The following is a 16,958-nucleotide window of genomic DNA, read 5'->3' as shown; positions in this document are numbered from 1 at the left end:
GTGTAAAGAAATGTATATGTGTAAGACAAGGGGGAATGTGTTAATGCCAATTTTAAAGTTGACTACTATGGTTGGGGGGCAGCAAAGAAAACACAGTTTTTTTCCTAGGGGCTCAGAGAAAAGTTTATGAGAAATCATTAAGCTTGGAAAAAAAGAAGTTGGGGAGGGATTCCTCCCAGTTGGAGGGGAAAATATGAGCAAATGCCTAGATGAGAAAGGCCCAGAGGTTTTGGCTGAACCTTGAGGTGTTCGTGGCCTTTAGACACTTAGAGACAGAGAACATTGCGGGGAAAGGAGGTAGGGAGAAGGATAGAGAAGCATCCAGGAGGGAAGAACTGCAAAGGTGCAGGTACAGTGGTATTGTAGAAGGATGGAAGCGGATTCACGTGGGAGGACATTCAATATTCCATTGGCTAGACCACAGAACACGTGACAAGAAGTCATGAGAGATGACATCAGAAAGGAATATGGCCAAAGAATGGAAACCCTAAATGTCTGGCTAAGGAGACTGAGCCATGAGGTTTGTGACACACACAGGTTGCTGCATTAGACAGTGGACTCTACCACCAGCCAGGTAGGACGGTGGTGCAGTGAGCAGTTGTCTTAAAGTGACTCCAGATGTCCTAACTATGATTCCTGGGCAATGAGCAAGTTGGATGGAGCATCGAATCCCCTTCTCCCAGAAGGAGGCACTGCATCCTAATTCAGCTGCCAATAGAACCTCTGGATAGGAGTGGCTGTAACTTCTTATAGGCCAAGCTCCCTAAGAACCAGCACCTTTTGCTCTTAGTCAACTTCTTCAAACAGCTGCTGCCAGTTCCAAATGTCTGGTGCAAACTGGTCTGATTATTTTTCTGCACCTAAGATTGCCTTGTAGTAAGGGCCAAATTAAAGGTGAAGTCTCACTCCTCGAATGCAAACCCACACAGAAGGTCCAACAGAACTCCTGATACACCTCTCTGTGAGATGAAGGGTGGACAGGAAACAGTGGGTCTCTGCTCTTGCTCACTCTGACCTTGTAAGTTTCATTTTCCCCATTTTAGAGGGTTCCTTAGCCCATTTCATGCTGTGTCTGACCCTGTGGAAATTCTCCCAAACCCCTGGGGTGTGACAGGTGGCAACCCAGCAAGGAATTTGCAATACAGAGTGACTGGTGCCACAGTTCCCCGAAGGCCACACCATCCACAATATTGGAGGTTACCTTATGAGTGTTAGAAAACAATGGTCTCAACCATGTTCAATGCTTCACTTCAGAAAATGCACATTATAGAACCCTCTGTGAAGAAACGGTGGAAAAACCAGACATGAGTAAGTTAAGCATATGTCCAGGTTTCTTCATCTCTACAGCAATGACAACCAAAATATTTGCTGGAAGAGGAGAAACAGTAAGGGAATCAAGCTTGAAGAAGTTTAATCTAGAAGATGGGAAATAAGTGGAGATCTGAGAGATGAAAGATGAGAGACAAAATGAAGGTAAGTAATTGGAAGAAAGAGGAGAGAGATGGCAATGGAGGAACTGACTGAAGGAAAGAGGGAAGTCATAAAACACGCTGCAGTTTCCACCTTTCCTACACTGAGACTCAGAAGTTTGGGCAAAATGATAGTGCATTCTGGAGATGTTGGTTTGAGGGGTTTATCCAAGTGAAAATGCCAGTAATTAATTCACTGGAGCATTATTTATTGAATGCCTACAATGTATCAGGTATACACTAGTACTGAGAAACTAAAACATACGAAGATAAGATCCCAGTTTCGATGAGTTCACAAGCAAGTCAAATATTATATGCTAAAGGAAATATTTCAAAGTGCCCTACAGACATTGGCTACAGAGAGCTATGGCATGATTTCAGCCAGTACACAAGGATGAGACAGAGTTTGCCAGCCTTATAACTGTGTGATCGGGGTGGGAGGGTGGGTGGTGGTTTCAGAGAGAGGAAATTGCGGGTAGAAACCCACAGAAGCAGGAATTGTGTGCAGAAAACTACAACCCACTTAGGGTATGTCACAGAGGTATATGGAGCATTAGCAACAATCACTTTGGGATTTAGTGGTCATTACATGGGTGTTCTCTTTATAATTATTTATAAAACACTAACATTTACGTTTGATGTAATTTTCCATATATGTTGCATGATGTTTTACATCTATATAGGATAAAAATATATCTCTCACACACAGTATTTTTACCTAATCAATAGTAATATTTTCTTTTATTTTTCTTTCTTTTTTTTTTTTTTGAGAGACAGAGTCTCACTCCATCACCCAGGCTAAAGTGCAGTGGTGCAATCTCAACTCACTGCAACTTCTACCTCCCGGGTTCAAGTGATTCTCGTGCCTCAGCCCTTGAGTAGCTGAAATTACAGGCACACACCACAATGCTCTGCTAATTTTTGTATTTTTAGAACATACGGCATTTTGCTATGTTGGCCAGGGTGGTCTCAAACTCCAGACCTCAAGTGATCCACTCGCCTCGGGCTCCCAAAGTGCTGGGATTGCAGGCATGAGCCACCGTGCCCGGCCCGTAATATTTTCTATTTAAGGAAATTCCTCCCAATTGAAGAAACAATAGACTTAAACATAACTTGTTTGATTATATACGCAAAGCCCAAATTGAATTAACAAAGAACTAGATCTTAGCAGGCATCATTATATAGACTTTTGCATTACAGATAATGAACTCTGTATTCCACTTCCAGGATTCATTCCCCAAGCCACGGAAGGGTAGTTAACGCCAACTGTGTGCATGGAAACCACCGCAGGGCACTATCATCAAGGGTAATGTGGCGTGGGGAAGACCTGGGTGGAAATGCCGTCCATGAACTCATTTGGCTAGAAAGCGATGATTCAAATAGTGTCTCCCACTTCTATTAACATACCACAGCCACCCCTCTGGAGTTTAACTGCATCCCTTTCTCTCTGCCACTAAAAAGAAAATGAGGAACCCAATGCATGACCACAAAAGTGTTTCTTGTATCATTAAAACTTTTTCTAGGTTAATTGTCTCGTGACAATAGTTTTAACAACTCATTACAATAAAGCAGTGAAATGGTCCCTTTCTGCCCTTCCTCAGTTTAAGAGTTTCTGTTTTCCAGCTTTGTGGAATTCATTATTTCTTTACTCCATTCTTTGAGAGAGAGACTACAGAGTGTATATTGCAGAAAACTTGGGTTTGAGTGAGGACCTTAAAATTAATTATTCATGTATTTAGTCAATAACTTTACCACACTGAGCATCAATTTTGTCATCTATTAAATGGGTATGATCATACCTTCCGTATCAGTGGCTCTCCAACTGTAGCCTGCATTACAGTCACCTGAAAAGCTTAGTAAAATACAGATTTGCTCCGTGTCACCTGTCAGACTTTCTGATTCCGTGAGTCTGAGGCAGGCCTGAGAATCTGCATCTCAAATAAACCTCCAGGTGATGCTGACGTTGCTGGTCCAATGACCACACTTTGAGAAGCACTAATTATATACTCACTCATGTTGTTATAAGGCCTTTCATGTGAATATCATTGAAAAAGCAATACATTACTTTTGTTAATATGAAGAATCTATAACTATCATTTCTTTATATTGGGAACTTTCAAATAAAAATATTACACTTACTGAATGTAAAAGTGTGCCTAGTGGTGAGATTTAGCTGAAGAAAAAAGTATTGAATGACAAATGCCATCGACTGCTATTTTAATAATTTCTCTTTAGGATTAAATCATATTCTATCCAAGCAAATGTCCTAGGTATTCAGAAACTCAAGCAACTATTGAAATCGTTTTGTTTGTCACAGATGTTCTCCTATAGAACCTTTGCATTATACTTCACAACATTAGATACCTCTTTAGAAAAGTGGAATAAAGAAATTAAAATTTGTTCTCTCTAACCTTGAAGTCCATCCAACAATGAGAAAGGAATTGAAGTGCCTAAAGTCACATAACCTACCGGAATCATTAAAGGAGGCATGTACTAAAAGAACCCTTTATTTCCAAGGCCATTAATGACACCCTGCAAAGCTTGGAGATCACACTCTTAGGACCTCAGATGCATCCACTGATGCATTGATGGATATGCCCTCTCTTTTTGTCAGTATGGATAAAAATGAATTAACAGCATGGATAAAAGTGAATTAACAGTAATATTACAATAATATTGTAACTGTCTATTGACATGGGGTTTCACCACTTGGTGTGAATCCCTCGACAAAAGACCTTGGACTTTTATCTCTGTTTGTACAGTGTTTAACATAAAGTTCAGCACACAGGCTGTATTTCATCCTGGTTTGTGAATGAACGACACCCTGCTGAAGATGTTAATTATCAAACTCAGGAAGAAATACAATTTAAAACTCAGCTCTTTCCAGAATCCCAATTTCTGTGCATTGTTAGTGTGGTAAAGTTACTGACTGAATACATGAATAATTAATTTTAGGGTCTTCACTCAAACCCAAGTTTTCCACATATATACCCTGTGATCTCTCTTTCAAAGAAAGTCGTAAAGAAATAATGAATTCCACAAAGCTGGAAAACAGAAACTCTTAAACTCTTAAACAAACTGAGGTATTGGGTATTTAACAAAATACTCAAAACCCATTATTACTAATTAATGGGTTTTGGGTATTTAACAAAAATATTTTGAATGAGTGACGAGAAAGCAGGCAAGCTAAGAGAAGACTGAATTGTCTTGGTTGTTTACTATTTAGCAGAGAGATTTCAATCCATCAGCCATAAGCATACTGTGTGGTAGATGACACATGAAATCCACTTCAAACTGAGGAGGAAATACAGTTTAAAACTCAACTCTTTCCAGAATCCCAATTTCTGTGCATTGTTATTGAATTCCATTAGTCACCCAATATAATAATGTGTTTCAGGTTCACACAGTATATAATCAGAACAGCAATTACAGTCATAAACATTTCACAGAGAAGATATTAATGGCTGGGTGTGTGCATTGTGATTATGTATATTTCCACATACATGTGTGGTATAGTCATTAAGTTGGTCTATTTTGATTTACCAAAAGTAGAATACATTAATATATTTTATTGACTGCCAAACCTCCTTAAAATGCACAATTTTTTAAAAAAAAATGATTTTAGAGTATTTTAACAAATAGTTTTCATTTAACAAGAAGCAGATGGACTTAGACTCAATTCTTTGTTCCTTAACTTTATTCCACTTCTGAGGGGGTGAACAATCTGTGCAATGTACCTCTCAAAGAAATCTCTGCACCGTCTGCCACCTGGTCTCTCTTTTCCTTTGTTTCCTAGGCATGATTTTCATCTTTATTTCCACAACTTTCAATGGAGACCCACAGTAAGAAACACCAATGGAAATGAGAGTTATAGGTCATCAATAAGAACCAAGGCAGAGAAAAGAGAAAGATGACACATCTGGCTTTCTGTATTTAAACACACTTAGATTTAATATAGTGCAAATTTCATAGAAGTAGGAGGCAGAAAATGTAAGTTCTTCCCTCAAATTATCACTTGTTATCAATGTAGTATTAAACAAGTTGCTACAGATGCTCATGCATGCCTTGTATCCTCATCTGTCAAACACAGGTGCAGAAGCCAGCAACATCTCCCTCGTTCGGCTGCTGCTAAACCAACTGAAATATTAAATTAAGATCTCCACTTAGCAAGCAGTGAGTACTGAATATATAGAAATTCTTATGCTTGCAAGATTTCCCATTCTAAGTGAAAGGGGAAAGATCCTAGCAGAAAAGTTAAACGTTGTTAGGTAAAGCATCTAGAAGAAACACAAGGAATGTAAATAAACAAAGAAAAAAAAAAGATCTGAAAACCTGGAACTCTATAGCTATTTCATAAAAACTTAAAACCTAAGTAATAGGGAAAACTTCTAGAGAAACTAATTTTCACTTTTATGTGTTATAGGTAAATGAAAAATAGGATCAACCTTTGAAATGGGACAAGCAATGAAAACGTTCATGTGTTATAGGTTGTATTGTAACTGTCAATTGACATGGGGTTTCACCACTTGGTGTGAATCCCTCAACAAAAAGACCTTGGACTTTTATCCTGATTTGTATAGTGTTTGACATAAAGTTCAGCACAGAGGCTGTATTTCATCCTGGTTTATGAATGAATGACACCCTGCTGAAGATGTTAGGTATTTCAGACTTTGGCCCTAACAGGAACACAGTACATAAAATACAAGTCAGACTCATCTTTACCCAGAAAACCAACAAGATGCCTTATTTTTGCAAGCAACCTAGGGACATTGAAAGTTCATTAATACAGCAGTTGGAATTACCTTCCATGCTCTCATGCTCTCATAAATATCATAGCATAAATTGGGGAAAAAGTGGGTGATCCAATGCCTGCGGATATTATCGGTTCCATTCTCCAGTCTGAATGTTATCCCTGGACCTACTTCCAAAGTATTTGGCCCAATGTTATTGGCAAGTATATGAATGCGGCAGATAATGTGGAAGATAACTTTTCATTTTAAATTTATTTCCTTGCTTCCTTCATTGTCCCATTGCCTGTCCTAGGGAGATAAGGAATCCACCAAGGTCTGGAGTTCATGCATTCTTCCGGGAGCCAAGGTCAGTATACAGGAAGATACTGAACCAAAAAAACCCAGACAATCTCTCTTAATGCACTTTTTAATCTAAAGAGTCTGCTCGGTACAAATAAAATAAAAACTGAGAAATTATTATTGATGAGATTAAAGGTTCCCACACTAAAGGTGGCAAAGTCAAATAATATCCTTAATAATAACAGCAATAATAATCGTATGTATTTATAATGGAGAACCAGCATACCAAGAATTGTAAAACAAAATTTGCATGTATTATCTCATTAGTCTTTGCAATAATACTGTCACCTAATTATCATATTTCTCTGTTTTGCAGATGAGAAAACTAACAGAGATAGTTATGACTACTATTGACTACTGTTGGTCAATTGCACAATTTCCTCACAAATCTCTGCATTTTTGCCTATCTTTGGTGGGCAGAACTCTAAGATGGCCACCCTCATGTGGGTCTCCTGGTTTCCATGCCTTTGTGTAATCCCCTCCCTCTGAGTGTGAGAGGGACCTGCAGCTGTCTTCTAACCAATACAATATGGCAAAGGTGCTGGGCTATCACTCCCACCATTATGTTATGCAATACAGCAAGAGTGAGTGAATTTTGAGGTGTAATTAAGGTTCCCAATCAGACAACATAAAGTTAGCCAAAAGAGAGATATCTTGGGTAGGCCATTCAAAAGAGGGTTTAGAAGCAAGAGACTTGAAGCAGCAGAGACACTAATCTGCTGGCTGTGCTGTGTACTGACTATGGAAAAGAAGACCTCCAGGAGATAAGAGCATCAGTTCTACCACCACAAGGAACTGAATTCTGGCAACAACCTAAATGAGCTTGGAAGAGGAATTTGAGCTCCAGATGAGAACACAGCCCAGGAGACATCTTGATTTCAGCCTTAGGATACCCTAAGCAGGTGAGACCCTGACCCACTGAAACTGTGAGATAATAAATGTTTGTTGTTTTAAGCCATTAAGTTGTGGTAGTCTGTTATGAAGCAATAGATAACTAATACACTAACCCCATTGTTTCCAAGTTCTAATGCAACTAATTAAAAAGGAATGCAAATGAATTTACGTATCTTGGCACTCCACCCACCCTGCATAAAAATGACTGCAATGCTGTCACCATTATTGAATGTGCCCAAACAGAAACAATTACTATAATAGAATCATAGTAACTGGGAACGGAAAGAGAACACAGATGAGGAAACTAAGTCCCAGAGAAAATATGTTAATTGCCCAGGATCATTGACCCTATGTACATAATAGAAAAAGTAATCCACATATCCCCAAAGTTACTTTTTTCTAAAAATTTTGGATATTGATAAGGTAGCAGGAGTATTGTGTAACATAAATGAAAGAAAACCACTTAAGTCTTTTTTCACGTATAAGAAAAAATAATCATGATAAATAAATATAACACTAGTTTTCAGAGGCTGTGTCTGCACAAGGCAATGTGAACTATATCAGCAGATATGCAGTTAATTTATTCCTTGCAGATTGCCAGGTGAGATAGTTTGGTGGCTGGTTGTGCAATAGCCAAATATTCTCATTCTTACTTCCTTCTTCAGCAACCTCAGAAACTCTTACACACTCATCTAAGAGTAAAACACTTCCAAAGTTGAAAGTTAAATGCAGCTAAACATAAAATTATATGTATAGCACCACGGCTTTATTAAGAGGTAAAATGAATAAAACTTAATTTTAACAGTATTTATGGTATAGTTGCATGCATCTATGACTCTGAGGGAAGAAACTGCCACACTTGCTTCTGGATTCTAGGAAACATTATATTAAGAGATATATTTTAGTAATTTCTTTCAAATGATGAATGAAAAACAGGTGAGATTTAACATGCTAGTAACTGCCTTCATTTTAACGAGATGTCAACTTATTAGGTTGACATTAAAAACCTGAGAAAAAGTTCCATAATCACCATGGATAATCTATATATATTTAAAGATGAATAATTTCAGAAATATATTGGCTCTTTATAGCACGTGTTTTATTTTTCTAGTTCTTATATATTACAGGCTTCTCACAGAGGAATTCTCCACATCTTTATGGATGAAGAATGAACGATGTTGCATGTATTCAGAACTCAGAGTTAAAAAAAATCACAACTATGATGATAAAGATGGCATTGTTACAATTTTCTATTACTGCCTGTGATAAGCTAAATTCCTCATTTCAGACTAATCAGATTAACTAGAAACAGCATCCATCATTTTGCATATAGTTTCATAAGTGCTAAAAACTATCTTCCTGAATATTTTGGGTGAGCATAGAATCTGATTTTCATAAAAGGTCTTTTGATAAGAAATATGGAATGATATAGATTCATCAGGCAAACAAGCTGTTTCCACTTGAAAACTCCAGATGATATAAATGTAGCCAGATTTCCCCTTTGAAGCATCTAAAATGTTATCTCTGGTTTACACCTATTTCACTGTGGCTGAACAGCCAGCCAAGTTTTTTTATCTGGCAGTGCAAACTACTCCCTCAATCTTACCTTAATATAGTATTTGAATCCATCACTTATCTGCTTATAGGACTTAAATGCCTTCATTTCTCCACGCCAGTGGTTCTCCAAGTGTGGTCCTTTGACCTATGGCATCATCATCATTTGGGAACAAGTGAAAAATGCAAATTCTCTGGTTCAACTCTAGGCCTACTAAATTAGAACCTCTGGGGTGGCCCGACAATCTGTGCTGGGTGATTCACCTCCCAGTGATTCAGATGCAATCTGAAGTTTGAGAATCTCTGCCCTAGATATTAAATGAAGACAATGGCTGCCCACAGAGAAGGCTAATTAGGTCTAGAACGGGTAGGGCATTCTGACACTTGGACAGGCTTCCTACATCCAGTTATAAAGTAGCTGCATCAGAATTCTAAGAGCAATGAGAAAACTACTAATAAAACTGAGAAGTCTTCTTCAGACTACTGTGCTTATCAGTAGCTCTAATATCACTGTAGATTAAAGCAGCAATTTCCACAATGGGCCCTAGAGGCCAGACTGTGTCAAGGAGAGGTTCTAAAAATGCTCGGCTGATTTCCACGTTTTGATTCAGCCCTGTGCATGATACATTTGAGTGAGTAACCAGCGTATTTTCTCAACCAACGTATTTTCTTTTCTCTCTCATCACACAGTATGGCATATCTGGTGACTTCCATATTTTCTGAAGTATAGATAGACGGCATTTATCCTTGCTTTACCTTAGTAGCTGATTGGTTATATCCATCTGGATAGTCTCATTTTCTCCAGTTATTTATTCCAAAATGTATCACAATTTTTTTTCTGCCAAAGGTTTGCATTTTGACGACCTTTTCATCTCATAAGACATTGTGAATATGTAATGAGTTAATCTATTTTCCAAAATGAGATATTTTAAGTTGACAAGTGTGGTCTTTTTTCCCCTCCCTTTCAAAGAAGATTTGCTTCTTAACATTGCTTTTGGCTTTCTGGCAAGACAGACGGAATCCAACCAAATCTTTTCCGATGCTAATTTGTGGGGGTAGGAGCTGGATATGTCTAAAAGGGAACATCATGCTTAATGAATTTTCCTGAGAAGAACATTCACTGAGTCAATCAATAAATCAGCCCCAAGGTTTTGCCTAAGTGCGTAAATTTTACCAAAAAGGAACTCTCCTTTTCATTCGACTGTTGATCAATCTCAACACTAATGTATGTACACAAAATGAAGCTAGCTGTTGATATTAAGAACTATGAATGATTGAAAAAAAATCAATGTAGAGCCATTTTCCAATTACTCAGGAAGTTTGCCTAAAGCTCCTGCAGGAACCTCTATTGATACTAGCCTGGTTCCCTGCTAGGCTCCCTTACTGGCTAGACACCCATCCCCCAGCGTCTATCAGCTTTATTCCTAACAAGTGACACTTGCAGCCTTTGACTACCTTCGGCTTCTTGGAGCTACTTCACTCAGATGTGTAGAGAGCAGGAAGTGCCTGAGATGCTAGATCTCCCCAGAGAGCTGATAGTTCATGTCTGACAGATGCAGGAGAAGCAACTCGAGGTGTAATTTGTGCTCTGCAGCTTTCAGTAGCTTAGGTTGAGGTTGGGACTTCACCTGAAAGCTCACCCTTACTTAACTCTTCTCCATCCATGTCTTGCTTCCTCCACTCTCTTACTGATGTCTCCTGGAAGTAGCTTCCTTAATAAATCACTTGTATACAACCCCTTGCATCTGGGTCTGTTCAGAGAACAGGATCCAAATAGCTATCATTTGCAAATAATCAACTTAGGAAATAACGTTAAACTTGAAATTATTCTGAATCACATATTACTATTTTTAAACTCATATTTTTATATTAATTACTTTTTTGGCTTTAGATATATTTCTGTATGTTTTTGGAATCTTTAAAAAATTTCCTCGAAAATAGTTTTCATCATTATACCCACTAAATACGAGCATTCGAGACTAGGGGTTCTCAGTCACAATACGCCACATTTTATCTTATGTCATCTTAATCAGGTTTTAAAATATAGTGAGTACTACTGGGAAAACATATGCATAAATACCCTGTAAACTAACGTGCAAATGGTTTTCCCAAAAGCTTTTTCTCATCATCACGTGAGAGACAGTGCCTGATTTTAAAAAAGAAATATTCCTTACTAAAAATAAATAAATGAAAGCTATGAAAAACATCAGTTTACCTAATCTCCAAATCAGAGTTCATTTTTGTCATACCCATAGCTAAAAAGAAATATGTTCATATTCTCTTTATTTTACTTTCTTCTTGGTAAAGGTTTATTCTATTTTCTACCCCCTACTCTGACTTTCCTTTCATTAAAATAATAAAAAAAAACTATCCATAACAGAATATATAAAGCTCTACTCCACAGTTGATAAACATAATTCATTTTATCATTTCATTAAAACCTCACTTAAAAATGAATAAGGATAATTTTTAAAAAGATCCTATGTGAATAACATTTTTTCTAGGAATTTTCACAAACACTATTAATTTAGTATTACTACCTCTTTATGAACAGAGAGGGAGTAAGTAAAAAGCAATCACTGTCAGACCAAAAGTGGGATGGGGACAGATTTTAAAGACAATGATAGGAAGACTGGGAAATGAAAGAATGACTGTTCTTGAGAGGAGATCCTGTAGGAAGAGGGAAAAGAAAAATAATTTAATCATTAAGGCATCAAACTAGATATTTACTGCAAGGCTAAAATTCAAGGATAAAGCAGGCATCTACATAGAGGTTACCCACCAGAAATCTTGGGATAACTCAGGGAGGGCACAGATTTAAAAGCGAGAATCTAGCTAATATGAAAAGGAGGGATTTTTATGACCTTTCTGTAAGTTAATTAAACATTGAAATGTTTTAAAGAGGGAGTGTAGGAATTTAAGTTATTAGAGTAAAATGTGAACAGATTTGGAAAGTGGGCAGTGGGTTAGTTGCTGTCAAGAGGAAGTTTAAATACACACTCTTGTTGGAATTCTTTAGCTTCTGAACAGAGAGCTACAGAGCAATATGCCTATATGCTTCCCATCTGCACTCCGTAACAACGAGGAAGGAAATAATATTGTGTAAAAACTCTTTTACAAGGCCTTATGTTTACTACTATTGCTGCTTCAGAACAGGAGGTTGAAACAAAATACAGAAGAACAACTAATAGAAGACATCTGTCTTCTTCCAACACATCCTTGACTTGACCTTCATGAGAAACACGTTCATTCTTAAATTTACTCCCTTCATTAAAAAGCCTGAAAGGTGGAAGCACAGTGCAGTTTATTGCAATACATTGGTGAGAAGCACAGAATCTTTAAAAAAGTTAAAGGATGAGAAACAGAAAATGAGTAGATAAGAAGAGACAGCATTAAGGCAAGAGAATGTTAGTGCAAGTGGCAGAGAATCCAAACATATTGCATACAATTGCACCCTGAAGACAAAGTACATAAATGAAACAGGTTATTGGGATAATGCAAAAAATAAAAGCGAAAACATTTAAGAGGGACTTTTTCCTATTATGTTCTATATTTTTCTGTTACATATCAAAAATATTTCTAAAGAGAACGGAAGGAAGGAATAAAGGGAGAGAAGGAGGAAGGAAGCAAGATGGGGCAGGGTAGGACACGCCGGGCTCGGTGGCTCACGCCTGTAATCCCAGCACTTGGGGAGGCCAAGGTGGGTGGATCACCTGAGGTCAGGAGTTCAAGACTAGCCTGGCCAACATGGTGAAACCCCATCTGTACAAAAATACAAAAATAATTAGCCGGGCATGTTGGAGGGTGCCTGGAATCCCAGCTACTCGGGAGGCTGACGTGGAAGAATCGCTCGAACCCAGGAGGTGGAGGTTGCAATGAGCCGAGATCATGCCATTGCACTCCAGCCTGGGCGACAGAGTGAGACTCTGTCTCAAAAACAAAAAAGATGGGGCAGGACAAACCATGGGCCATGCCACCACGGTAGCTCTGCAAGCTTATGGCCCTGGAGTACAAGGAAAGCAGGTATGCTAGGCTCAACCCAAAGGCTTGCTGTTATTGGGCAAAAGTCAGGGCAAGATGGAGAAATATCCATCTTGATATTTCTCCATCAAGATGGAGAAATAACAGTGTAAACTGGGAAAGGGACAAGAGGCAGCAGGCTGGCAGGGCCACCTCCCTGGTAGGCCTATCATGAAGGCTTGCTGTTTGATGATGAAGACAGTTGTGACAACATTGTCCCCTAAAAATTCACTCTGAAGGTGCTCAGTGGTGCACTTGACCTTGAGTTTCTGCACATGCTTAGGCATGAACTTTACCTTGTCAAGGCAGAAGAACACTCCAAGAACAGAGAAGCCATAGAATGCTGCCAGAAAGAAAACCACAAAAGAAAACAGTCCTTGGATGACTTTTCTGAAATATTAAATTGGGCGATGAACTAAGAAACATTTGACAGTGCAAGAGTTCTCAAATAAAACTGCCATCAGCAGAACGCAGGGCAGAATTTCTTTGAATCCTTTTCTTCCTTCAAATCCAGACATTCTCATTTTTTTCTTTTTTCTTTCTTTTTTTCCTTTTTTATTTTGTAAAGACAAGGTCTCACTATGTTGCTCAGGCTGATCTTGAACTCCTGGGCTCAAGGGATCCTCCTCCCGGGCTCAAGGGATCCTCCTCGCTCGGCCCCCCAGAGTGCTGGGATTACAGGTGTAAGCCACCACACCCAGCCAACATTCTTATTTTTATGCTTCCTTTGTAAATATAGTGGAGAAAAAAAATCACTGTATTAGGATTTCTCACCAAGGGCAAGATAGTCATATGAAATAGTCCTTAGCTTCTTTAGTTGCTTGAATATTACCTCCCCGGTCTGTGAGGTATCTTTTTTGCTTCAGATCATTTCCTCAAAGAAACACATTATTGGTTAATATCATTGTTCACCTTTTGAAGTTGGGTCCTATATGCTGATTCCGGGTAGCCCCAGACTTTCAAAAAAGAACCCACTGTGACTTTTATTCATTCATTCCACAATTGGTAATGTTATGATAAAACACTTTATCCTCTACAGTTTAGAAAAACTGAATTTCATTATCTTTTTTGAAGCTTAAATATTGACCAGGGTCACCATCCCTGGGTGTATAATTTTTCTTAATAAATAATTCATAAATCCTTGACATAGGTTTTGAGCACCCAAGAAGATAGATCACTTTTTCATTATTGCACAATATATTTCTTCTTGCTCAGATGAAAGTAAAACCTAAAAATAAATCTTCCTCCAAATTACTTCCTCTGTATTAAGAAAGTAAATACCAGGGAAATTTTTTTGAAAATCCACTTAGCTCAGGCCCTGAACTCATATTTAGTGCTTTTCCTTAAAGTCTTCCATAATTTTCTTATTTTCCTTAATATCTTTGCAACGTATTCTCTGTATACCCTTAGCCTAACCACTGCTATCCCTCTAATAACTCATAGGTCTCCTTATAGGCCCCATCGTAAAAACCTACTGTGTTTCACAACCTAGCTTATTTGGGTTTTCAATTTCAAGTCAGATAAATCACATTTGCTCTATGTGGGTCAGTCAAAATTAAGTACAGAAGACTCTACGTACCAAAATTGGTGCTATTCTGCCGTATGATTATGGAATTAAATTAACCTGAGTCTTAAGCACTGTATGTCTTTCGGCATTATTTTTTTTTAAACATAAAAGCTGGGACTCATCAAGTAGTCCAACCTCAGAGAAACTGCGTAGATTTGATACCTTCCTCCTTACCTTCTTCGGCATTATTTTATAGAAAAATCAGTGGTTTTCAAAGTATGGTCCCTGGACCAGCAGCATCACATCATCTGGTTACTTGCTAGAAACACAAATTCCTGGCCCACATCCCAGACTTTCTGAACTGAAAACTCCAGAGGTTGGGACCTAGCAATCTGCATTATAACAAATCCTACAGGTGATTCTGATATACTTTTAAGTTTGAGAACCACTGAGACGCACACTTAGAGACTGGTAACATTTATCTTGTGGATATACCAGGGTTTCTTCTTAATAATTCCCTTACTTATAAACACTCAAGTTTACTTTAAAGCACTCAGAAGAAGCATGTTATCCTATTTAAATAATTGATGTTTATGATGATCAGATGTTATTTTTGAACAAAATATATAACTAAAAGTTGATACACTGGAAAAGAGAGAGAGAATATCAGTACAAATACAAAGAAAAGAATTCTGGACACTATGGAGTCTCACTTTATACCGTATCTATTCTGCAGGTCTATTTTTAAAGTTAAGAAGAAAAAATACAGTATGATGAGATTTTGTTGCATTAAAAATCATTTAATGCTGAGACTCTAGTGATTTCTTTAATATTACTTTAATCCCTTATAAGCATTCCCGAATGCTTTATAAATACTTTTTGTTGGAATTATTATTAAACCATTTAAGGTGCAAAAAAGCTGAGGGTTAAGTGCCCCCATTATACTTGGTGATTACTGCAGGAGTCCTTACTATAATGGTGCTACTCTTCTCCCCATACAGGTGAGTGGGTTTGCACAGTTCAGCAATACTGGGCTCGCACAGAGCTTAAGGCAAAGGTTGTTCATTCGCCACCAAACTTTGCACTTTGCCTTACACAGTTCAAAGAATTACAGGGAAATTGCTGCCTGAATACAGCCACATTTCACATCACCCTTTGCTTGCATTTAAGGAGGGTCATATGACTAGTTCTCACAAATGGAAGGTTAATGGAAGAGACGAGGGTCATTTCAGGTCTTTTTCTTTCTCCTGTGTCCTTTTTACAGAGGACAGAGAGACCCTAGGAGATATTGGAGCTGTTAGATTGGACAGAGTCTAAGTCCCTGAATCACCAGGTAGAAGAAAATCACCTTATATCAAAAACACCCACACTAGGCTTCTAAGTAAATAAGGAATACTTTTTAATGTGTTAAGCTATTGAAACTCTGGCATTTATTTTTTATTGTACCTATGATACTCCAAATAATATGGGGCTTAAATGACCTTTTCTTTCTTTCTTTTTTTTTTTTTTTAAGACAAATACCACTATCTCTGATCATAGAAAGTCACAAGCACATGGGATATTAGAAAAGGAAAAAGAATGTTATAAGCAAAGAACCTGTTTTATCCCCATTTAATAGATGGTAAAACTGAGATCTCTACATGTTAAGTAATTTGACAGCACATAGCTAATGAGTTGTACAACTAGGGTTCCATTTCATGACTGTAGACTCTAATACGCCAGATACATCAACACATTTAAACCACTTCTCTGACTTGGTAGACAGAATCCCATGAATTTATAGCAAGCGTTCTCTAATATATGTAGGATCAGCTAAGTTCACTTAAACGTTACAGCCTTACTGAAAAAATTCTGCTATATTCCTATGTGTATGGAATTTTCACTGTTACTAAATTCAAGTCATTGACAGAAAACCATGATCTCAAATGTTAGCTCTGTAGTGAGAAATAATAGTATTAGCATATAATGCTGTTGTGAGGGTTAAAATAATATATAAAATAAACAGAGTTCAATGCCTGGCTTCTAAATGCCAGTCCATTAATATAACATCTGATTTCCCCAACTCTCCTCCTCTCAGAGGGCCAGTATTCGGGGCCAAAGTGTATCAGAGCCTCCACTTTTTGTTTTGTTTTTCCACATTCAATACAGTATTTAATTTACTAATAAACAAAAAGTTTGTTTTGTATTTCTTGCCTTGTGTTGTAAGGTTTTTGGAAGAGGGTGTGTACAATTTAAAAATTACGAAGTAAAGAGAAAACCGTGAGTACTAATTTATTCGCTGTGATTTCTAAACAGGTGTTTTCTTTCCTGGTGTTCTAGTAATGGAAGTGTTTTGCCCTGTGAATCTTATGCAGTTTTCCTTCCTATCCCATTGCTTTGTTGTTGGTCCACTTTTAAATTTTGTTTTTAGTCCTTCTGATGTTT

At 37.7% G+C, this 16,958-nt stretch overlaps 1 protein-coding gene across 5 annotated transcripts in view; it reads right to left on the bottom strand.

The window, feature by feature from the left end:
• PLCB1 (phospholipase C beta 1) overlaps nt 1-16,958 on the bottom strand; it is a 751,601-nt gene that overhangs the window by 512,091 nt on the left and 222,552 nt on the right. The window lies entirely within an intron of this gene.

The sequence above is a fragment of the Pan paniscus genome, chromosome 21, assembly GCF_029289425.2.
Source record: "Pan paniscus chromosome 21, NHGRI_mPanPan1-v2.0_pri, whole genome shotgun sequence".
NCBI lineage: Eukaryota > Metazoa > Chordata > Mammalia > Primates > Hominidae > Pan > Pan paniscus.
The sequence above is the reverse complement of the archived record's forward strand: the minus strand, read 5'-3'. Positions and strand labels throughout refer to the sequence as shown.